The sequence below is a fragment of the Ctenocephalides felis genome, unplaced genomic scaffold (assembly GCF_003426905.1).
Source record: "Ctenocephalides felis isolate EL2017-DRISC unplaced genomic scaffold, ASM342690v1 CF-g0.4_SCAFFOLD_03572, whole genome shotgun sequence".
In the NCBI taxonomy this organism is placed as follows: domain Eukaryota; kingdom Metazoa; phylum Arthropoda; class Insecta; order Siphonaptera; family Pulicidae; genus Ctenocephalides; species Ctenocephalides felis.
Window position 1 is genome coordinate 28,859,863 of NW_020539726.1, and position 26,771 is coordinate 28,886,633.

Genomic DNA, 26,771 nt, shown 5'->3' on the forward strand with positions numbered 1-26,771 from the left:
AAACTGTTCGAAACATATTGGTGGGAATCGACCTGATTAGTTTTTGGTAAGAAATCGGCTGGGCCGTTTTCTTGTAATAAAGTTTAAAAAAAAAATTCTCCGATTTTCATGATTTTTTTTTTTGATGGTAGATATCATAATCTTCTAGATCATACTAAAATATTACCGCCCTACGACAACTCGTTTAGCTTTAAAAATACGTCAAAGTTTGCAAAAATTGGTATCATTTTTTGGCATTTGTCAAAATTAGACCTTTCATCGACGATTTTTTAAAAACGCCTGAACCGATTTCAGAAATTTAAAAACCATTCGATGTATCTCAATGAGCACTATAGTTTGTCAGTGTTGTGAGACGATCTGTCAAGCCGTTTCTTTGTATTTGAAAAAGAGTGTTAAACTTTCGTTCACGTTAGCTCATTCTACCAAATCGATTTAAAAGAAAATCAAAAACTGTTCGAAAGGTATTTGTTGGGATATACTGATTAGTTTTAGGTGAAAATCTACCGAGCCGTTTTCTTGTAATTAACTGTTGAAAAAAAATTTAAGCCGATTTTTAATGAAACTTTCTTTGGCAATGTATATCATGGTCTTATAGAACTTACTGAAATATTACGGCCTTACGACAAGTAGTTTAATTTTAAAAATTCATCAAAGTTTGATAAAATGAGTAGTTTTGTTGACGTTTGTTAAAATAAAATTAGATTATTTACTTGGTATAACGATAGATTACTTGGTCTTAATGAACATACTAAACCATTAAAGTCCTACAAAAACTGGTTCAATTATAAAAATTATTGATTTGTGAAAATTTGCTTTTAGAAAATACTCCGAGTTAACGTGTTCGTTCGTTTTCAATTATGTTTAATAAATCCTCTCGGAATACTTCTAATCACTCATAAATTAATGTGTTTATTATTGATTAAGTCGATTATTTACACATGTCGGGAGGTTCATGTAACTTGCCTCAAGGCTAAATACCAATAGCAACTAGTTTAAGATCAGATCCCATCAACCAATTTCGAATGCCAATCTCGATCCCGTCACGTCTCCCAATCACAATCACAATAAGTGTCATTTTCCTTTCCGTAGTAATGGTGATCTGTGATCTGTAATCGAGGCGCGATGTTCGGTGTTTGGTCGTCGTATCGTCGTTATCGCCTTAACAACGGGTTCAGCGGGGTCACCGTATAATTACATTTCTGATCGATGATCTTAGTCCCGAGATCGGCATCCTGTATTACAAACGATTGATCATGCCCGCGCTCTTCTTACTCGGCCGCAGACGGTAGACGCTATTATGCTCAGTTCATTATAACATCCATACTACGTACTATATACATACAAACATGTAGGCAGGTGAATCAATGCGATTGATTATTCGGCGCGGAAATATCGATACTGAATCATTGAATTTTTTGTTTAGACTTTTGTATTTTGAAAGAAAATTTAACTATGCTTTGCCACATCTTACATTGTACATTTTTCTCTAACTTTAGGGGTAGAGTAGAGCAGGGCTTAAAGATACACGGATGGTCCGCGAGTAGAAAGTCCACTCACATTATCTCAAAAGAAGTGAAGTATGGATTTTTTTAACAATATTGTTTTAAAGTAGAGGACAAAAGATGGAAAACAAGCCTTCATATTAATTTGTACGGCGACGCTATCAAAAGATATGGCCACATTGTAAATTTCTTTAAGAAGGTATGTTTTTTGTTATTTAAATTTAACAAAGGGCAGCAGTGGCGGTATCGGTTAGGACGTGGGCTAGCACCAACTAGTCCAGGGTTTGCTGGTTCGATTCCCGCTACCGCATTATCCCGATATCAGTCAATTTTGATGTCAAATTTCCACTTGGGGTTATAGATCTCAAATATAGTAAAATATACTATATATTAATAATCGCAAAATGTGTTGGAAAGCGCATAACTCAACAAAGCCTGGACCAATTTGAGCAATTCTTTTTTTAAAATGATCGTTGAAGTCCAAGCATGGTTCAAAAAATTGAATAATTGCCGGGAAAACCCTAAAAACAGCCCTTTTCTTTTTCACATTGAGTCATAATTGGATTGGACATCTACTGGTTGCCATCCATTCAAGATCCGTATAATAAGAAGTCAAAATAATTACTAAATGTCCTAAGTGTGACAGATTGTAATTAAAAAAAAGATAAAAAAACAGGAATATAAACAAAAAATTCAATTTTAACAAATATATATAATATATATATATATATATATAGTCTGAAGTTTTATGCCTGCCGTCGTCAAATTTAATATATTGAATATTTTTGTACAAGAAATAATAAAAATATTATTAACTTCCCGTAGGGTAAGTTATTGTAATCGTCTAAAAATCGAAATTAAATTTTGTTTCATATTTTCACGTTCTGGAGGTTTCTGAAAACTTTGGCGTACCATAGGAAAAATTTATGTGAGTATGTTTTTGATTCCTATTGATAGGGATATATGTTCTGATTAGTTTTTGGCAAAGGTCGGTCCAGCCGTTTTAGAGTTACGGAGCAAAGATTGCAGAAAATAAAAATCGACTTTTTGAGAGAACGGAGCATCCGATTTGAAAGTTCCAAAACATTCAATTCGTAATGATGAGGAGAAGTGGTGATTTGTTTTTGGTAAAGGCATTTCAAAGATGCAGAGCTAAATGTGCAAAAAATGACAGTTTTTGAGAGAAATAAGCATTCGATTTGAATGTATTAAAAAGCTTTATGCTTGTGTTGACGAAACGATTGTTTCTGAGAAAAGATTTTTTTATTCAATTCATTTTTTATTTTCATTTTTTTTTTGAATATCGAAAATAATTCAAATTTTTAAAAAATTTATTCGGTACGGGAAGTTCCAGCAATTTCCCTCAAGGCACGATGCCATAGATCACTAGTTAATATATTGTTCCATTCAATACATAATTATCGATTAATCGACATTTATATGTACATCCACAATCGGTGTATTCTTATTGCGCTTGTTCCAATATATTTATATTTAATATCAGTTGATGAGATTTTATACGAGCGCCATTTGAATGTTTAATTCACGGAGCGGAATTATAACTTATATCTTATAACTTATAACCGTGTTCATTTGATCTGAGGACCGATAAATTACAGGAAACCGGATTATTTGAAGTTTGCTGTCCAAACAAAACTTTCAAAAGCTCAAGCGAAATTTATCTTACAGTGGAAAAAGGAAAGAAGTAGATCTGTAATATTGAATGCATTTAATATAAAAGAAATTATTTGGCATATGCTTATGGACCGATTCTGCCACATAACAGACTAATGTTGTGGCAGGGCTGTATTATAAAAAAATTTCCATATTAAATGTTGACAAAACCCATGCAGTTGCTGTGTAGTAAGTTTATTTTCAGGTTGTCAGACAGAAAACATAACCTAGAAACCGCACAAATTAAAAAAAGAAACTATGTTAGATAACAGGGTATATCTGAATCAGGTTCATAACATACCAGCAACGTTGCAGTTTATGTGTAAAACACATGAATGCACAGCAGATACATGATATATTGATAGTATTTAGTATGATTCTGTAGCATAATGTATGGAAGTTGGAGCGTAACATGGCCTTGCCATAACATTTTTCTGTTATGCGGCAGAATCGGTCCCTTAGTATCTGGCTTAGAGTATTGAAATTCAAACTATTATTATTAAAATAGGTATTTGTAAATTTTTCAAAAATGTACTAGCGGTATGACCTACTACTAAGCAACTAAATCAAATTCAGTCTGTGATCAGATGTCAAATGTAATATTAAATGTATACTCTCTGAGAGCTAATTTTGACGACTTAAGATCGAGCACCATACAACTATCAAAGTTAGTATATATTGAGTTTGTCAAACCCTTTATCGAATCGATTTGCAAATTAACAATAGCAATTTACTGCTTTCTATAAGTTTTCAATCAAATTCGAATTCTCGGAAACATAAAGCGATTTATTAATTATTGCGAGCATTACGTAACTTCATTAAGCATTGAAAATCGGCGCATCTCGTATTAAGAAAATCAAAAACAATAACCGAGGCACCGCCATCGAAACAAAAGACGAAACGTCATTTCTATTAATTAAGGGGGCCTTGCCAATAAATAAAATAGACCGAGAGCTGATGAGAGACTTTTTTTAGATTCGATTAAATTAATTATTTATTGTTCGTGAAACCATTTAAAAACTAGTGGGGTGCATGGCATCGTACCTTAAGGCAAATTGCTGGAACTTCTCGAACCTAACAAAATGTTCGAGGAATATTAAATATTTTCAAATAGATTATTATAAAAACTGTAGCATTGTCTAAATTTATAAGAATTATATAAACTGAATTGCAAAGTTGAAATTATTTGTTTAAAGTATATTAGATTTTAGTCCGAATTAAAATTAAAATCTGAATTATTTTCAATATACAAAAAAATTATTTTTTTTTTGAAAAAAAAAAATTGAAAAAAAAATTTGAAAAAAAAAAATTTGTCCAAAAACAGTTATTTTGTTGAAACAAGCAGAAAGTTCTTTGAATTCAAATCGCACGCTTAGTTCTCTCAAAAACTGCCATTTTTTGCACATTTAGCTCTGTATCTTCGAAATGGCGGGACCTGTCTTTGCCAAAAACTCATCACCTCTTCTTCCAATCATTACAAATTGAATGTTTTTCAGATCATTCAAATTGAATACTCCGTTCTCTCAAAAGCTCGAAATGTATTTTTTGCACTCTTTGCTCCGTATCTCCGTAATGGCTGAACCTGCCTTTTCCAAAAACTAATCAGCACATCTTCCTATCAATAAGAATCGAATGCTTTTTGAACCATTCAAATCGATTCATCCGTGCGCCCGAAAACGTGGATGAGAAAATGCGGACATACAAAACACACACGTCAATTTTTTTTAAGATATGCCAAAATGTTCAGAAACCTTCAAAACGTCGAAAAATGAACAATTTTTATTTTCGATTTTCGGCCCATTACTATAACTACCCTACGGCAAGTTAATTATTATTGAAACTTTATTATTTCTGATATTGTTCTTTTGTTATATTTATTATTATTTGTCATTTATTGTTTTTATTGTACTTTATTGTTTTTCTAATATTATTTCTGTTATTCACAAATTTTATTTATTTTATTTATTAATTTCATTATTTGCTCTTTATCAACTTCCCGAAGGATAAGTAATGGGCCGAAAATCGAAAATGAAAATTTTTGCAATTCTTCACGTTTCAGAGGTTTTTGAACATTTTGCCATACCTCAGAAAAAATGGATGTGTGTGTGTGCATTTTGTGTGTCCGCATTTTTTCGTTTACATTTTTGGGCGCACGGATAAACCGATTTGAATGGTTTAAAAAACATTCGATTTTTATTGATAGGAAGATATGCTTTAATAGTTTTTGACAAAGGCAGGTCCAGCCGTTACGAAATCGAGTTTTTGAGAGAACGCAGCATTCTATTTGAATGATCTAAATAACATTCAAATTTTTAATGATTGGGAGAAGTAGTAATTAGTTTTTGGCAAAGACAGGGCCAGCCATTTTGAAGATACCAAACTAAATGTTCAAAAAATTGCAGTTTTGAGAGTACTAAGCATCCGATTTGAATGATTCAAAAATTGAATATCGAAAATAATTAGAATTTTATTTTTTTTAGCTAATATAGTTATAACATAAATAATTTTAACTTTGCAAATGTCGTCTTTCATTTTAAAATCAATTGATTAAGTTTTGTTTATTAACTTTTCTATAAACATATATAAGTTACAGTATTTATAAATCTATTTAAAAACATTTAATATTTCTCGAATATTTCATTACGGTACGAGAAGTTCCAGCAATTTGTGCACTAAGGTAAGATGCCATACACCACTAGTTCGATAACTAAATTTATAAATACAGTTCATTGAAGTTTATAAATGAATAAACAAACCTGAGTATGATACAATAAAACAAGAACAAGATTTTTAACTATGAATTAGTGGCGGGAATAGCTCAGTCAGTAGCGTTCTGGACTCCTATGCTGGAGGAATTCGGTTCGAATCTCCAGCGATACCAGAATTAAAATGTAAATATTAAATTAAATTAGAATAATTTTTAAATTGTAGAATATGGAAAAAATGTGTAGAAGTAAGAAGGAAAAACGTATTGAGAACTAGTGTGACGCATGGAATCATGCCTTAAGGCAAATTGCTGGAACTTCCCGTACCAAAATTTTTTTTTTTTAAAAAATTAACATTGAACTAAAAAATAAGATTTTTGAGAAACTATAAATTTTTGACAAAAATTTACTTTTTTTAAAAAAAAAAGACTTTTTGAAGAAAGTGTATTATGAAATATTTTGGAAATTCTGAACTTTTTTTCAAAGCAATCGTACCGCTTTAACTGCATAGAGACAGCCTGGGATGCATAAAGGCATTTCCTTCGCTATAAAAAAAAACATACACACACATACACGCACACACGCACACATATATCCATTTTTTCTAACGTAAAGATATATAAACATTTTCATTTTCGATTTTTTGCGATTACTATAACTTACCCTACGGGAAGTTAACAAGAAGAAGAATGAAAACCAGTTGAAAAAAAATTGAATGAAAGATTAGGATATAAGAAGAGATAGTATATATGATATGTCTATAAGAAATATATATGTACGAATTGTATAGAATATGCTGAAAAATAATGTAAATAATGTAGGTGGCTAAAAATGCTATAAAGCTGAGGCTAATAAAAAAAAGAGTGCGCATATGGTTCACACGCGATTGAAGTGGATCTTATTGCTATTGTACAAGATGGCATTTAAGTAAAAATAAATACATCATATAACAATTTTGAATAATGTTTATTAGTAATATGGTACGCACGTGATGCACAAATTTAATAGTGCCAACCATTATACAAATTTATATAAAAAATAATAATAATGGGTGTACTGCCCTAGGGCAAGTCCGTGAGCTAAGTTAAAACTCCAACTCGATTCAGGGAAGAATAGTGTGAGATGGGCTTATTTTCAATTATCGAGATGGGCTTATTTTCAATTGGAAACATATTTTGATCTATATTTTCAATTGAAAATGGACATCGCGCTGCCCGATGTCAGATTGCCAGAGCAGGGAATCGAACGCGCGACCCTGTCCATACAAAATCAACGCATTAACGACCTTCGCCACGACGAACGCTAGAAATTTATATAATCATAAATTATAAATTATTTATTTATAATAGCATTAAAAATATTTATAATATTTAAAAACAGTAAGGTAATTAAAGTCATACTTCAAATATGACATAATCGGTTTGTCATTGTAATTAGCATTTAGAAATGAACCTTTATTAGAGAAATTAAGTAATTGCTGATTAATAAATTCTATAATATTCGTTCACACAGTGGATTATATTAAACAACGTCTAACCAAATATTGTTTTCGCAACTTCATTCGTCATGTAATTGTGTTCGAAGATGCAATTAAAATTAACATACATTCATTGACTGCTTGTTTTTTTTCGCTGGCGATATAATCTCATTCTTTGAACAGCTGTAATATCTGACTTGCCTAAAAATATTTTCCATTTTAATAACTTCAAAAATTAATATATCTATCCCGTTTTGCTTGTTGATATCGGTACGCATACAACGTTGATGCCGGTACGCATACAATGACAGATCTCTATCCACATACACCACGACTAATTAAAATCGACCCGTATTGAAATGACTTCATCGAGAGCGAATGACATACAGTTCGGGCGTAACGCATTTCCGTTGCATTCTCACAGATTTACACCCTAGTCGCGCCTAAAGAAGTTTTACTTAAAAAAAACTGAAATTATTATATTTACGATATTATTGAAATCATTTTCCGTCCTTACAATTGAATAAATTCTACTTTGGGAATAATACACGAAATACTGAATTCATTGGGTTAAACAATTTACTACCATCATAGTAAGTAATTTATAATATTTATACAATTAGGTCTTTTAAACTGTGATAACCATACATACAACGCCAGAGTCCAATTTCAGTTATTTTCTCACGTAACTTCCTAGAGACTCTGATTTATTTTGCTAAATATTTATAAACACGATTTGAATATTCATGTTTATTTTAATATAACTGACTAAAATTAAATATTTATCAGCGCTCCTTTTACATATACACCGATGTGGCCATGATCTTTTGAGTTTTGACACTTTGACCTCATCGTCGGTCGGAGCGCATTCGAAAGACCGCGAGATACCAAGAAAAATGCAAGTAATTAAAAATCTAACAGAGGCTGCTGACCCATCGAATCTAAATAATACTATAAAAACTTTAGTTCATCTATTATCAAGGTTGGCTGGTGAAAAATATATGAAATTGTTATAATAGGCATTTTCAGGATTTGTTAAACAACCGATATAGAATAACTATGAAATATATGCTGTGAAATATTATAACGTTGCTGTGAAATATTATAACGTTACTATGAAATATTACAACGATTTCAAAACTGAAACGACAATACAATGCGATGCGTTAGATCATGCCATTAATAGAGGAAAAACATTCGTACATGACTCGACTGACCTCTGACTCTTTTGACCCCGCAGAGCAGAGATGATTTCTTTGCTCGGTCGGTCACGAGTTCCTTCTATTTGGTCATGTACGACAGAGATCGTACATTATTTTGAAGCAGATTTAATTTTATCATTATCTGGAGTAAAAATAAACTGATAATCCTAATATATACGATAATATAACGAATAAATGAATCTTAAACTAGTGAAACGCATGGCACCGTGCCAATTGCTGGAACTTCCCGTACCGTAATTAAACTTTCGAAGAATAAAAATAATCAGGTCAACAAAAATATCTATGAACAATTATTATAAAAACTAGAATTTTTATTATTTGTTCCTTGTAGACAAAATGTGAAAACTTTATTAGATTAGACGACGTTGTTTATATATGGTTGAATACAATATCGTATATATAAACAAAATCTAATTAAGCGGATTTATTATTAAAATGAACATATTTTATTTCAAATGCATCAATTTTTCTTTCGCGAAATATATGCACTGAGTTAACAATTTAAATAGTTCATGGTATCAACTATACAAAAATAAAAAGTATTAAAAAATATTTAAAAAATATATAACGGATGTGAGATTCGAACCCGATCACTTTTGACTGTCTTATCTACTAACGCGAACGAAAATTGCACTGACGCGCCAACCAACTCAGCTATAACGACATGCTTTCGTACAACGCTATGAGCGGATGTCTAGGATCTGTGCCAATTGACCAATAGAAAGAGAAAAGACGAATGGGATTTCGCCCATTTAAAAGATGAGTATAAAATCAAGTTAAGAATTATAACACTCTAGATCCTCCCCCCACGAAGTAATGCCTATCGAACGACGGTTTCCGTGGGGACCAGAGGCAAGGGCAAAGCGGAGGTTTAAGTAGGTATTATACCATGGCGGTATTTGAGTCTGACATACCCAGACAAAAGACCAGTCCGGGATGCATAAATGCATTTCCTTCGCTATACAAAAAAAAAACATACACACACATAACTGATTAAATTTTTGGAAAGTCAGATCCAGCGTTTTCGAAGATCCAATAAAAAAATAAAAAAAAACACTTGGCGGTTAAAAATAATCATTTCTATGGGTTACGTACCAATGTTTAAACGATAGACAGCGACGCTCCATAAAAATTTAAATTTTTGTTATGGAGATCAAACCCGGGTTCTTATTATTTGATACCGTACAAAATTACTTTTTTGCATAATACTAAACAAATAGTGCATGTTCATATATTATATATATTCAATGAACATATTTGAAATTTTGAACTTTTACCTCGTAGACTTAAGATATAACTTTAATGTTAATATAACAACGATTGCGGCCAGCGGTGGCGATATCGGTTAGAACGTGGGCAGGCACCAACTAGCCTCAGGTTCGCTGGTTCTATTCCCGCTACCGCCATAGTCCGACATCAAGCAACTTTGATGTCAAATTTCCCCTTGAGGCTATAGATCTTAAATAAAGCCTCAAGTAAAAATCGCCTCTTGTGGGTTTAGTTGCATATATAATACAAATGTCAGCAAATACTTGGAGTATAATTAGTAATAACTGGGCTAGACAACTGCCGGGTTGCCTCCCATTCAGGATCCATATAAAAAAAAGTCAAAACAGTTACAGAATATGTACTAAGTGTGGGCCGGCCGTGGTCCCGTGGTAAGAACGTGGGCTAGCAAATCATAGTCCCGGGTTCGAATCCAACTGCGGTCGGTTCGGTATCAAAGCAGCTTGATACCAAATTTTCACTTGAAATCATAGATTTCAGAAAATGGCCTTTCGTGGGCATTGCTCCAGCATACAAGTAAAAGGTACTCGGATTGTATCCCTGTACTCAAAATGGTAAAAACAATGACTCTGACTCTGTGCACCCATGACTGAGTTGGAGAATAAGTCACCGACCTTCGGGAGAAGTTAAAATTCAAATATATGTAATGAAAAGGAAAAAGTAATAAAACATGTAAATGTTTATGGAAAAAATGTAAAATGTATGTAATAAGTAAGAAATTGTAATATGTAATATGTAAGAAAAAGCGTTAAGTGTCTTGAAAATGTAAGAAAAAGTGTTTTTTTTTTAAAGAGAAGTGTAACAGATTGTAACTAAAAAAAATAAACGTTTGAAATATGTGAATTATTATGATAGTGTTACCAGGTTTGTCCAAAACAAAACCTAATCATTACAATTTCATACTATTCCATTAGTTACAACTCATTCCTCTTAACTCCAGCGCAGATAAACACAGCAAAATTAACTACCTCACCTTATGTTACAAAATAAGTAATAAGCGTAGGTACCTGCCTACTCGAGTAGGTACTGCAAGTACACAGGATGTGCGTGATTTATGGACAACTCGTCGTTATAAGTCGTTATCGTCAGAACAAATTTTAGAGGATAGCGGACAGGTTTGTCACACTTGAAATTGTTTACCATTAATTTGAAATTAGTTAAAATAAAAAAGAGTTGCTATAAAGAATAATAAATACTATTTGTGTGATTATGCACCTGACCAATGTTTGCTGTGCTTCAACTTTCTTTATAAAATACAATTTCATAATCGTATTCTTTTTATTTTCATGGAAACTATATTAACCTTTTAACAAACAAGCGCATTACTTAAAACTGTACCGAGTAGGTTGCCGGCGAGATTTCCAAAGCGAGAGTAGTTTTGCTTAGGAAACAGAAAAAAGGCTTTAGCTTTATTGGATTTGAATAGAATAGAATTCGCCTAATATCGCTTGTTCACCAATATTCAAATTCATTTTCTAACTGCGGGCTCGCCCGTAGGTAAGCGGTTAAGAGCGATGGGATCTGAATCAGAGGTCCCGAGTTCGACACCCACCTCAGCAGCCTGTTTTCAGGCAGCAGTGAGAACGATTTTTACTTAGAAATATAGATAGTAATATGTTTCCAAGTAAAAATAGCCCTCACCCGGCGTTGCTGCACCAATAAAAATACTCGCCCTATTAATAATAATATATCATACAGAGATGTGACAACTGATTCGGTTGCCATATGTCAATCAGACCAGTATTAAGTCAAAATCAGCACAATGGCTTGTAAGACTATTAGGTTCTGATGGCTGCTTAAGAAAAAAATAATAAAACATAAAAAGAAAGAAATTTCATTCTAACTGCATTGAAAATTACAGAAAGAAAACCCCATAATTCTTCTCATACATCATGCCGCGTGTATGGCGGCATTCGATTATTTTAGAATATTTAAAATAACGCGAGTATGGTGGCATTCGTTAACTAAGAATTAATATGCATGTCAGTCATATGGCATCCTAATAAGCAGCTGACTCCAAATTAATCAGAAAAATAAATAACGCTAGTGATGCATGGCATCGTGTCTTGAAGCAAATTGCTGAAATTTCTCGTACCATAACGAAATGTTCGAGAAAAATTGAATGTTTTCAAATAAATTAAATTAATATAAATACTGTAACATTGTCTAGTATTTATAAGAATTATATAAACTGAATTACAAAGTTAAAATTATTCATTTAAAGTACATACATATATTTGCATACAATTAAAAAGTAATTGCTAAAAAATGAAAACCTGTATATGGAGTAAAAACTTATGTTTATTTGTAAAATATTTGTGAAGTTTTTTATGAATTATGATACTATATGCTAAATCTATATTTTAATGTAAGTTGTAAATTTTGTTGTTATGGAATTTCGGGTATAATTTGTATATAAAAAATGTTGCTATGAATACTGTGTCAATATTATAATTTACCTAATCAATTTACCTAATTTGGAACTTTCGCCAAAATTAAAATTAAAATCTGAATTATTTTTGATACACAAAAAATACTTTCAAATAAAAAATTCAAAAGCAATTGGTTTCACAAGACAAGCAGAAAGTGTTTTGAATCGTTCAAATCAGATTCTTATTTCTCTCAAAAATTGCCATTTATTGTACATTTAGCTCTGTATCTTTGAAATGACTGGACCTGCCTATGCTAAAAACTAATCGCCACTTCTCCCACTCATTACAAATTGAATATTTGTAAGTTTGCTGATAGGTATAGTGTAGGTACATCCACTATAAACGATATTAAAAAAAATACCGACTCAATTTTGTCGTACACTTGCAAGTTAGATAGTGAAGAGGGGAGTGAAAATAGGAAAATGATGAAGAGACCGAAAAATGAACTCTTAGAAGAAGCTCTATATTGTTGGTTTTTACAAAAACGATCAACAAATTATTCGTAAGCAACTTTTCTTCTTCATTGATACTTTACGTACCACCGGAATATTTTACCTCATGATTAACATAATATGTATAATGTAATCTAATTGTAAGAAAATATGTACGTGTTCATTTTCTAATAAACATCGATTTTTGTTGATATCTATATATGTATTTGTTATTTTTGATAAACAAAACATTATTCTTCATAATTTGGATGCCCATCGACAGCAATTAGTCCGGATAATCGAGGTTCTACTGTACTTTCATTTTGGATTTTCGATTACTATAACTTACCCTACGGAAAGTTAATAAAATAATTTCTCATAGATATATTTTGAAATCGCAGATAAATGTATAGTTAGCCCCGATTTCCTTTACCCACCGGTGAAGAAGAGTTGAAGAGCAGTTCGGGCGGAAGCGGGTCGCGTGTTTCGTGACCCGGGAGAACTACTGGTGCCCGGTTAGAACATACACTGCAGAGAGACGGCCGAAGAGCGTATAGTATTATAGACTATGCGTTTACGTGTACGTGTGTACGTGTGCTCGCCAAAGCGAAGATCCTGAGTTCGACTCTCTTCTTTGGTAGATACTAGGTCTAGGTACTATATGCGAAGTGGGTACTGGTACTACTTCACTTGACGGTTGTATTTATATTAAAAGTAAAAAGTTGTTAGTTCAAAACAAGAGGTGGTGCATGGCATTATGCCTTAAGGCAAATTGCTTGAATATCCCATACCCGAATTAAATATCCGAGGGAAAAAAAATTCAGTAATCAATAAATATTGATCAATAATTAATAACTATTGTTTTAAACATTTTCAAATAGATAAATATAATCACTATATATTTTATCCTTCATAAAATATACAGTGACATTCTTATCGCTCAAAACACTTGAGAAAGTTTACATTAGGAAGAAGTGCCGAAAAAATTCATATGAGGATATATTTCTTATGATTAGAATAAGGCATTTGAAATATATACATTTTCATACTGAATTGTAAATTTAAAATTCATATTTGAAGTATAAAATTTTGTATATTTTTGAAAATTTTGAAAAAAAAAATTTCTGACAATTTTGAAATTTGCTTGAACCGTAAAAGTAAAATTTAAAAATTGAAAATCCTTGTACGCAACCCAACAAAATTGTAACAAAATTAGTACTCATTTTGAAAATTTCATCAAATATCTGATAATTTGATGTGCATATGTCTAATGATCATTTTTGAACGCCAAGTATTTTTTTTACTTGTTTCTCTGTATCTCCGAAACCGCTAGACCTGCCTTACCAAAAATTTCATCAATTATTCATTTCGTCAATAAAAGTAAAATGTTTCGAATAAAAAAATCGAGTGCTCCGTTCTCTCAAAAATTGAATTACCGTTTTTGGCACTTTTTTCCCCGTATCTTCGAAACGGCTGGACCTATTTTCACCAAAAACTAACCAGCACGTCTTCTCATCAATAGGAATCGAATGTTTTTTGAATCATTCAAATCGCTAAATTCGTGCGCCCGAAATCGTTTACGAAATATTGTATCCAAACATGCACACACACATATGCTAAAATGTCCAGAAACCTTTGAATCGTAAGGGTATGCAAAATTTTTATTTTCAATTTTTTTGCGATTACTATAACTTACTCTACGAGAAGATTAAAACTTATAGGTTTTATTCAGTGTGTAATCAATTGTTTCTAGTTATTAGCTTGTTAATAATTCACAAAATAGTACCTAAAAGAAAATAGTTATTAAAAAAATAACTAATTAGTAAATTATTCTGTTCATTAAGATAAAGCCGTTATTGTTACACTTACTTGGTAAATTATATTTAACTATTGTATCTTTGTATTTAACAAATCATCAATCTAACATGCACGGGAATTAATTCCTATTTATTAAATTATGTTTGAACAATTAATAAGTTTTTATGAGATCTATTCCATGTTACTGGTTATACCGATCATGATGAAAGACATTATCACTATAAACCCAAGAAATATGTACTCTTTCACAAATCATCTAGCCAAAGTTAAATCGGATGTCCACTTGATGATATTATGGCATATGTTTTACATGACTATTGTTTTGCATTTAGTTATATCATTGATGGTCGCTATAATAATTCACATAAATAAAAAAAATCACATGAGATTTTTAGTAAAAGTTAAAAATTTAATGTTTAAATGTAACGGCAAGTATGTCTAGGACTAGTATCGCCTAATCATTCTAAGCTTTTAGGAATGATATGACAATGTGACAAAACAATTAGTCATTAATATATGTGCCAATAAATTAATTAGATATGTTTATTGAAAAAAAGTTTGACATACTATTTATAACAATAAAAAAATGAGACAATTAATGAATTTCCAAGAATAAGTAATAACCAAGCCGTTGCTTTACCAAATCTGATCAATGACTAGCTAACTAGCTCTGGTGTCTTATGGTTGTATATATGTATGAGTCTGTGTTTTGTATACATTATTATAATCAAAGGCTAATTTCATGAAGTTTGCAGGTTGTACCGTTTCAGTCTGTTGAGTTTGAAAGTACATTATCTAAATAATTTAACTAGACGAAGTCCAAATAAACATCAACGGTTAAAAATCATATTTAAGCATGTATAATACTCAGAAATCTCAACAGTTGAGTGAATCCGTATTATAATGTAATTTATTATTAATTACATGGAAATGTGTTTAAATTATAAATTGGCTCGCCCGTAGGTAAGCGGTTAAGAGCGACGGGACTTGTTTCAGAGGTCCCGGGTTCTATACCCACTTCGAGCAGCCGATTTTCACTTGGAAATATAAATAGCAATATGTTTCCAAGTAAAAATAACCCTCACCCGGCATTGTTGTCCCAAACTTGCCCTATTACAGAGATTGTAATAAAAAATTATCATACAGAGTTTGTTTGGGTTGCCATCTGCAATAAAAAAAAACGTAGTTTGTAGGATATTAATCACAACAGCTCATAGAACCCATAAGTTCTGATCGCTGTTCAAATAAAATTGAAAAAAAAAATTATAAATGATTCTACAAATAATTGTAATATATTTTATTAAAAATAAATACACAATGTAAATTTAACCCTTAAAATGGTTTTCTCTTAAAATGCTTTATCCAGAGAAAAGTGATAACGTTAAAAGCCCAAATGCGCATTCATAAATATAAGTTAGATTGCATATCCGCAAAAATTGTAATATTATATAATTTTCCTGTTTCTTATTACAGTTAAAGATGAAAGTTCAATAAGGTAACGTTTAAATGGCTTAGAACAAAAACCAATCTGGCGCAACGAATCGCTGGAAATAGCGTAAAATTAACTGATAATATTTAATCACGCCGGATACACTATGTAATAGCCATATTTTTGTTATGCAATTTACTATAATACGATTAAACCCATTCAGACCAGTAGACTTAAATCCCTCAAAAATGTATAAGGCGAGTCAAACTCGCAGTCCAGTCATTTAAGCTTAAATTAGGTAAGAATCTCGAAATTTAAGATACCTAGCTGTAAGTCTGTAAATACTTTTATATTGACACCCTAAAGTTGTCTCAAAAACTACACATGGTTAAAATTATTTTACTTCAGCTAGAATTAAAATTAAAATCAGAATTATTTTCGATATACAAAAAAAATGGAAAAAAATTGAAATATTTTTTAATTCAAAAGTAATTATTTTGTCAAAGCAAGCAAAAAGTTTTTTGAATCATTCGAATCAGATGCTTATTTCTCTCAAAAACCGCTATTTTTTGCACATTTAACTCGGTATCTCCGAAATGGCTACATCTGCCTTTGCCAAAATCTACTTGCTACTTCTCCCTGTCATTACGACTTGAATGTTCTTTGGATCATTCAAATCGGATGCTCCGTTCTCTCAAAAACTCGATTTCTATTTTCTGCATTCTTTGCTCCTTACCTCCAAAACGGCTGGAACTGCCTTTGTCAAAAACTAATCAGCTCCCTATCAATAAGAATCAAATGTTTTTTGAACCATTCAAATCGGTTGATCCGTGCGCCTAAAAACGTGGACGAAAAATTGTATCCATACATACATACACACACACACGCACACACATACACACACATCCATTTTTTCTGAGGTATGCCAAAATGTTCATAAATCTTCAAAACGTGAAGAAATGTAAAAATTTTCAATTTCGATTTTTGGACGATTACAATAACTTACCCTATGGAAAGTTAAAAAATTAATGTCACAGAATTATGTCACAACTTGTATATCTGAAATATTTATTATTGTATTGATAGAACAAATATGAAGGATGATATACCTACGGGTAAAAATCCGAAATGAGAAATATTATGTACACATATATATTCAACGAAATATATTTATTTATTATTATTATTATTATTAAGTTAAAAAATGCCTTTTGGCGATCAAAAAAGATCATTAGGCATATGCACATCAAATTATCAGATATTTTATAAAGATTTTAATTATAAGTATATTTTTTTACATTTTCATGGGTTTTTTACTAATGTCTATGTTATATTGTGACGCGGCGCTTACGCGCTTCGTATTTCTTCACTAAATCAGCCACGCAGCACGATTGCTTTGAAAAAAAGTTCAAAATTGAAAAAAAAATTGAGATATGATAAAAATCAAAATTTTCAAGTCATTTTTTTTCAGAAATTTCAAAAATTTCATTTTTTCAGTTTTCAAAAAATTTTCAAGCTTTCTTTAAAAATTTTAATATTTGGTACGAGATGTTCTAGCAATTTGCCTTAAGGCACAATGTCATGCACTATAGTTTTATATTTATAAATAAAGTTTTATATAAATATATTTTTTATCATTTACTAATATATGTGGAAATGGTTTATATTCGAAAGCAACCCTGTCGTTATCATTTTTCTAACAATGATGGTATATTTTAACTTATTGCAGCAATATTTGTAATAAATTCTAACAATATACAGAATAAGCAAATGTTTTTGAAGTAAATCTTCTTTAGGCGCGACTAGGGTGTAAATCCGTACAAATGCAACCTTGAAAATAATAAAACAAATTAATAATAAAAAACTAATTTAAACGTAAGTTTATTGATTAGAAATAATTTAATATAACTATATCGTTCGTAGTTTTTATAAAACTTTGAAGTTATTAAAATGGAAAGACAGATATTACAGCTGTTCATAGAATGAGATTATATCGCCACCGAAAAAGTAAAAAAAATACAAGCAGTCAATGAATGTATGTTAATTTTAATTACATGAAGTTCTTCAAACACAATTACATGGTGAGTGAAGTTGCAAAAACAATATTTGTTTAGGCGTTGTTTAACATAATCCACTGTGTGAACAAATATTAAAGAATTTATTAATCAGCAATTCTTTGATGGAGGTTTACTTCCAAATGTTAATTACAATGACAAACCGATCATGTCATATTTGAAGTATGACTTTAATTACATTATTGTTTTTAAATATTATACATATTTTTAATGCTATTATAAATATATAATTTATAATTTATCATTATAGAAATGTATGTATAGTGGTTGACACTAATAAATGTGTGCATCACGAGTGTTACCATACTACTAATAAACATTATTTAAAATTTTTATATGATGTATTTATTTTTACTTAAATAAAATTTGCTACTTTGTACAGTTGCCAATAAGTTTTACTTCAATCGCGTGTGATCCTTACGCGTACTCTTTTCTTTATTAAAAAAAACAACTAGGTAATTATTGCGTTTGCAACTTACAAGCATCAACAAATAATTTTGAGTATAATTTACCAGCAACGGTTTTTGGACGTTGTCACAAAGGCGGCCAAAGCGCACATGACAACGCACGACATCAAATGCCAAAAGAGAAATTATTTTTGATAAGTTCTTCGAACAATACCAGAGTGAAAATAATATTTCCATCGTACGGAAATTGCCTCGTATTTCGGTTATCGTCAATTAGAATAAGTAATGACGAGACGAGAGCGTGCGCGGGCGGAGCAGCAACGGCAATATACATTTATATGAACAATGAATAATGAGTATGGTCATGCAAAGATTGCGATACCATAATTTGTGTCATGCATTTGTGTCTTGGTGCGTTATTGTCCGCTGAACATCCAATTATATTTTTATTCGAAGGTTCAGGGACAGAACAAATTAAAATTAACCTGTGTGCTAGTAGTTAGAATTAACTGATTGTGAGAGCAACGATAACGTTCAACTAAGAATAGAATGTCGATAGAAAATCAAGATGATATTTATTTGTTAACTTCCCGAAGGAAAAGATTATTATATAGCGAGAAGATCGGATTTGCTAATTTTATGTTTTCTCGACGTTTCAAGTCATTCTGAATCAATGAGACCTTTCGTCAAAATTTTTCCAAACACACCTGAAATGATTTCCAAGATTTAAACAATAAAACTCTATAAGCACTTACGTTATTTAACAATCGGCTAGTGGCGGACATGGCTCAGAAGTAGCAAGTCTGACTCACATGCCGGAGATCGTTGGTTCGATCCCTGGCGATTCCAAATGTAAAATATCAAAAATGTATAAGAATTTCAATTGTAAGATGTGTGTAAAAAATGGTTAGAATGTATAAGGTATTAGAATTTTTAAAAATGGAATTAGAAAGTATGAGAAATGAAAGAAATGAAATAGTAGAAAGAGGTAAGAAGATAAAAAGGGAAGATTGAAGAAGTTGAACTATGTAGAAGAATAGAATTTAGTGAAGAAGATAAGTTGAAAGAAAAGTATTTTAGTATAAGAAGAATAGAATCAATCCTATATAGATTGCATATGATATAAAAATTAGTATAGAATGTAAATAAATGTTGTAGGTGGCTAAATGCTCAAAATGCTCAGAGTAAGCGAAGCCAAATAAAAATTATAAAAAAAATACAATCGGCTAAGCCGTTTTTGCAGAATTAGCAGAAAGTAATATTTGTATATATTACTTGCCAGGGTTCGCAGTGGCGAAGGTCGTTAACGCGTTGACTTTGTATGGACAGGGTCGCGCGTTCGATTCCCCACTCTGGCAATCTGACATCGGGCAGCGCAATGTCCATTTTCAATTGAAAATATAGATCAAAAATATTAAAAATAAGCCCATCTCGGGCATTGCGGTGTGAAATGGGCAATGGGAAATCTCTCACACCATTATTCCCTGAATCGACTTGAAGTTTTAACTCAGGTCATGGACCTACCCTAGGGCAATACACCCATTATTATTACTTGTCTAATGTCTTATTTTTAATTTTGAAGAAAATTTACCTAATAATAGCTACATTAGTCAATAGGTAACATGATTTTTAACCTTGATCTGGTATTTCGTCAGAAATATTCATCAGCAGAGTTGGAATAACTATTTATTAACTTCACGTAGGGTAAGTTATTGTAATTGTCCATAAATCGAAATTGAAATTTTTTGCATTTTTTCACGTTTTGAAGGTTTCTGTACATTTTTGACATGCCTCAGAAAAAATGGATGTGTGTGTCTATGTGTGTGTATGTATGTATGTATGGATGCAATTTTTTGTCCACGTTCTCAGGAGCACGGATAAACCGATTTGAATGGTTCAAAAAACATTCGATTCCTATTCATAGGGAGATGTGATGATTAGTTTTTGGCGAAAGCAGGTCCAGTCGTTTCGGAGATACGGTGCAAAGAGTGAAGAAAATAGAAATCGAGTTTTTGAGAGAACTCAGCATCCGATTTGAATGATCCAAAAAACATTCAATTCGTAATGACGGGGGAAAGTGGTGATTGTTTTTTGACAGAGGCAGGTCCAGCCGTTTTGGAGGTACCGAGCTAAATGTGCAAAATAATGGCAGAAATTGAATGAATTAAAGAACTTTTTGCTTGTGCTCACGAAACGATTGCTTTTAGGATTTTTTTTTTAATTTCATAGATTTTTTTTATATAAAAAATAAATCGAATTTCAATTTTTTTTCTAGCTAAAGTTCTAAAGCTTACTAATATACTTTAAATAAATAATTTTAACTTTGCAATTCAGTTTATGAAATTCTTATAAATATTAGACAATGTCCTTCATTTTAAATTCGATTGATTAAGCTTTGTTTATTTAGTTTTCTGTGAACATATATAAGTTACATTATTTGAAAAAATGAAACATTTAATATTTCATAACGGCACGAGAAGTTCCAGCAATTTGCCTTAAAGCACGATGCCATTCACCACTAGTTTTATAAGTTTGAAATGTTAAGTTAGATCAAACTTCATTTATTTTCTTTTCTTTCTTTCTTCATTCATTTCATTCTGACACACAAAACACAATACACACACACCCATTTTTTACACATTTGGTATGCCAAAATGTTCAGAAACCTTCAAAACGTGGAGAAATGCAAAAATGCAAAAATTTCCATTTTTGATTTTTGGCCCATTAATATAACTACCCTACGGGAAATTAATAATAAAATAATGTTGTAAACATTATATTAGGGGTAAAAATTATATTAGGGTTTCGTAAATTAAATAACAGTGCTCATAACCAGAAAAATAACAATAAATGAAAATATTGCTTTTGTTATGGATTTATCTCTCGATTAGCAATGTCGTAGAAAAGGTGGTGGCTGGTTATACATATTTTTCCTCTACTTTAAAACATTTTTGTTGAAAAATTCTTAACTTTAATTGTTTTTGAGATATCGGTGGTGGATCTTTTTAACCTTTTTAAACTCCGCTCAATCCTCTTAACAAATAAATCATATACATAATCAGTTTAACTTGAAGTTGCACTTATCATTAAAATCTACAAAAAAATCTGCAAAGAATAATTTTCGCGCCACCCACAAACCCATCTTATATCTTTTTCTTAATCCACTGTGGCCCAGCGAAGCGAGTGAGCAGCTTATTTAAGACCATTTTCTGCTCAGGAGCGTTCCCAGTTTAATTGTCATAATTACTCCATTATGGCTACGTGACAGCTGACCATGACATAATTACAAGTGACACTTGAGCATGAGATGTGAGATTATTGCGGAGAAATAATACCGCAATAAAAGTAAATAGCTGGAGTGACACTATTTAGTGTCATTTCACGCACGGAGCATCTTGGGTGAACGCTTTGGTTGGGCAATTAACAAATATTAATAGGAAGGCTGGTAAAAAAAATTAAGTATTTTAATTAAAATTCAGATTTACCAGAGCAATTGAGTTTTTATTCTTATGAGTTTGTAAATTCATATAGATTATGTAAAGAATATAGGTAATGGTCCAATAAGTTATCAAAAAACAACTTAACAACTATATAGGGTAGAGAAAAAGGACCACTACCATTACCCCAAAAACTTCCCGTAAGGTAAGTAAGTTATAGTAATCGCAAAACAATCGAAAATGAAAACTTTTATATATCTTTACGTTTCAAAGGTTTCTGAACATCATGGCACACCAAAAAATTGATGTATGTGTGTGTGTTCGGATACATATATTTTTGTCGACGATTTTGAGAATACCGATCAACCGATTTGAAAAATTCAAAAAACATTCGACTCGTATTGATAAGGAGACGTGCTGTTTTTGGCGAAGGCAGGTCTAGCCATTTCGAAGATACGGGGCAAAAAGTGCCAAAAATGGTAACTAAGTTTTTAAGAGAACGGAGCGTCCGATATTAATAACTCAAAAAACATTTTACTTGTATTGACAAGAAGAAGAACTGATTAAAATTTTCAAAATATTTCAAAATAGAAAAAATGGTCAAGTTTTTTTTTCAAAAATTCTTCTCAAAAATCTAATTTTGTTCAAAGTTTAAAAAATTTTTTTTTTAAATTATAATTTTGGTACGGGAAGTTCCAGCAATTTACCTTAAGACACGATGCCACACACCGCTAGTTGACTGTCTATTTTAAAGTAGAGGGAAAATATATGTCATGAGTCAGCCATCACATAAAACAATTAGATAACGTACATTTAAAAATTATATTCAGATATCGTCAATTAAAGAATTTTGAAAGCTCAGAAAAAATTAGATTTTTTCGAGAATTTTCAATTGTTTTAATAAAAATATATAAAAAATTTGAATATTTGAAATTTTGTTGAAAAAGTTGAAAAATTTTAAATGCGCAAAACCAAGTTTTTATGATATTGTTTGTTTTAAAAATTTGAAATTTGTTGAATGTTTTTAATACCCATTCATGCCGGTCGATCAATACTACCAAAAGTATCTGATTTTCGACCGCCAAATGGCATTTTATTAAACTTTTTGCTGGATCTCCGTAACCGCTTGACATGCTTTTGTAAAAATATAATTCTCTGGCACATCAAGAAAAGTAGAATATTTTTTTAATCATGCAACTTGGATGCGCCGTTCTCTCAAAACCTAATTGCCATTTTCTACACTCCGTATCTCCGAAACGGCTGGACCAATCTTTACCAAAAAGTAATCCTTATTAATAGGAGTCGAATGCTTTTGAATAATTCAAATCGGTTGATTTGTGCTCCTAGCAACGAAGACAAAAAATCATCCATAGATACACACACGCTCACGCATCCATTTTTCTAAGGTCAAAATGTTCAGGAAACCTCTGAATCGTAAAAGTATGCAAAAAATTTCATTTTCAATTTTTGAACGATCACTATAACTTACACTAAGGGAAATTAAAAAATGCAATCGTTAAAATTGCAATTTTTATTTAGTTAATGTTATAATTTGGTCTGTTGTCGTAACGGTAGCTTCTAAACAAATGAACAAACGAAATGATGTTCAGTGTATTTCCATGTATATAGGTACAATGTTAATGATTATTCCCTGAATGCTAATATTGGCAATTTATTGTCGACCTGGGTGGTCCTCCGTAACTCCGTCGAGAGGAGATTCTGTTCGGCGTGAACGTCACCTTCGGCGTTACGTGTGCATCCCGATATCGGAATATCAGTAACCGTATTCCGATAATTTGTCACAAAGATACAAAGAACACAGGTTGTCACTTGCGATCATTTGTTACGGTAATTGGTTTCGAGTGGTTCTTTATCCTTCTTCGATCCATCAGGAGTCTAACTCGATCAGATTTCAATCTCTACTGGAGGGAGGGAGGGAATATTAACGGTTTAGGTAGATGAAAATGGAAAACATATTTCTGTATACTTTTTATTCAAGACTTATTTCGTAGAAACAGATCTATACTTTTCAAATACATAGATGTTATTCAAGAAGTTTTATTCATTTGAAAACGTAAATTTTCACCTTTTTCTGAAGAGATAATCAACCGTATAGAAGAAAATATTGAAAATAGCGGATGAAAACTAAACTATATACTATGTAAGGCAGGGCTAGACACAAAAATCCAATTTGGCTTGTAGTAATTATACTATAAAAACCGAACACAGTACCGAACAGATATCAAACAGACAACTATCGAGCCATGTTAAGTAAAACACCAGCTAATTCATCATATGTTTTTTGCTATTGGCGGGGTTGAAACGACCAGGCTAAAAGGCAAAAAATCCACTATTTCATTTTTTAGTTCATAGAGGTTTTACCAAATAATAGCGTCATTATTAAGTTAACCTCAAAGCATTTTAATTAATTGGTTGAACAAGTAACAACAACAATCAAAATAATAATGATGAACATAATTTACCAAAATAATTATCAAATCTTCTAATTGATGTCTTTCAAACGTATTCATAATATCTGTAATTATAAGTAAAGTGAAATTTGTTTAACACATTTTAGTTTGTCCATTTCGGATTATAATGATATATTTATTTCAGAGTAGACGTCAACTGTAATCAGTAGCATCCACGAAAAACGAAACCTACATATGCACGAAACGCACAGATACTGAATAGAATCGCTTTGGTGAATTTTTATAATTCAACCGCTTATTGTATGCCTATTATATTTTAGTATGTTATTTTAGACCTACATATCCATCTTCATCAAAATCTCTTACCAAAAACTAGTGAACTAGAAACTAGTGATTAGTAGTAGGGGGAAGTCCCCGAGTGATGGACACCTAAGGTTATTTATAAATAAAACAAAAAAATATTTTACAAAATGTCTATTAAATTATGACTTATGTTAATAACAAAGTTAGAAATCAAACTAATTTAACAAAAACGCAACCTTTGCTAAAAAGTATTAATACTATCAATCAAACTTTGGTAACAAGAAATATGATTTTACAAAGTGGCACCTAGTACCGGACATTTCAAAAAATAACCAGTATTGAACACATAGGTAGCCATCTCCACATTCTGGAGTGTCTACACAAATGTGTTGACAATATTCTTAGATATTGCAAAAAAAAATCACTATTCATCCAACCTTTTGGCTGGGCCACACCGATGCTCTCAGCTGGAGCATTCATCGTAAGATTTTCATTCTGTGACTACGATATACGAAAAATGGTGGTATATAGTGACCGTTAGCACTCCCACAGAACAAAATTAAATAATTAAAAACAATTAAGTCAATTCTCACAAGAAATATCAATATGTTTACTGTCCGGCGCTAAGGGACGACTTAGTGTCCGGTGCTAAGGGACAGGCATGTTCGTTCATTTGGTGGTGTCTACTAAAATTGTTTAAAATATCTAATAATATTCTACCATTTTACGGATAACAATCAAGTACTACTTTTATCATTGAATGCCACTCCAATATAAATGCATAAATACAGTAGAATTACTTCCATTGATATTTAGGTGACGCCGTGATTTTGCGCCTAAAACAGCATAGGGTTGCTCCCGCCGTGGCCGTGTGCGTCACAGGTGAGTCTTGGCGGGTGATCCTGCACTTGTGTGCCCCTGTCACTTGTATTTTGATATAAAAAGATTTATACTCGCTTAAATAATACGTGTAAAATAGAGTGTCCGGTATTAGGTGCTGTCTGGCGTTACGGGGCTTTTAAAATCGATTCAAAATTGTAGGCTAATACGTGGTCAAAAAATTTTAAGTTTTTTTGCTAATTAGTAAGAAATGGTTTGGGAGATCAAAAACAACGTCGCACAAAAAGCCCTTATCGAGCCGTTTATGAGAAAACGTCGAAGAACAGAATAACAACTATAAACACCATTTTAGCCGCCTGGCTTGCATTTTCGCCTTTAGCAAAGAAAAACTGTTAAAATGTACCGAATTTCTCTTTGTTCACTTCCATTTTAACATCCTGTAACTCAACAACTGAATGCACCAAACGAAAAACAGCAAAAAAAATTTTTACTGCGAAATGTCACATTTCCAACGAGCAAAAATCTGAAATTGTTTGTTCGATACTTCACGAAAAATCTATCAGTACAGCCATCTACCAAAAAATCATAGTTTTCTTTTTTCCCGACCTAATAATAGTAGTTATTCCAACACTACTCTGATGATAAATTCTTCTGACGCGATTTAGCATTGATTAAAAAATATGAGGTACATAAGTGATGAAAATCTAATATTTAAACACAAACTTAACGACAGCTCGTCGTTATCAAAATACTCGGGTGCATTTAGTTGTAAAATACGAACGTGTAATTGAGCGATTATTTATATTGTGCATGTAAAATTGGCGGCAAGTAATAATAGCAGCAAATAAAAACAACATACGATAACTTAGCCGACTATTCATTACCATTACCATTACCGTAAGAATCATGTCCTGCCTATTATGATAGAATGGCGGTAATCAGCATAAGATATCGTCCGCCGAAGCGTGGTTTCCGGTGTCTTTTTCCCATAGTATCGTTATTTGCCTCTGATGGCGGTGATGGCGGTGACACTGACCGCCACAAATTAATATCCGAGAATGACGGCATAAATATCACATGGCATTAACTCTACCTGTACCCTGTACCAATGCAATCAACGTATGTAGTAATCACATCATTTCAGCGTTCACTTTTCATTAAGCGCCTCTGATTCGTGTAATTTTATGTAATGTATGGTAAAGAGATACTGCTGCATTAATGCTTTATAAATTGAATATCGAAACGTTATTTTATATAATGATTTTATCTTTATTAAGAACTCAGGCAGTTACATGTTGT